Here is a 221-nt window from a genome sequence, read left to right as displayed (position 1 = left end):
GTATATCTTGAAAGGCTTCTTATGTTTTAATAGTGTAACACTGTAGCTCATTTTTTAAATATGTTTTCATGACAGTTTTGTTGAAGAGGAGTTTAAAAATAAAAACTGATTACCAAAGAATTACTAAAGTGATTACCAGGGCCTGAAATGCAAAAAGAACAAACAATTTTGAGAATTAGTTAAGTTAAAGAAATGGAAAACAAGTTGGAGGATAATGATTA

The sequence above is a fragment of the Stenella coeruleoalba genome, assembly GCF_951394435.1.
Source record: "Stenella coeruleoalba genome assembly, chromosome: 1".
Lineage (NCBI taxonomy): Eukaryota > Metazoa > Chordata > Mammalia > Artiodactyla > Delphinidae > Stenella > Stenella coeruleoalba.
This window is presented reverse-complemented; position numbering follows the sequence as displayed.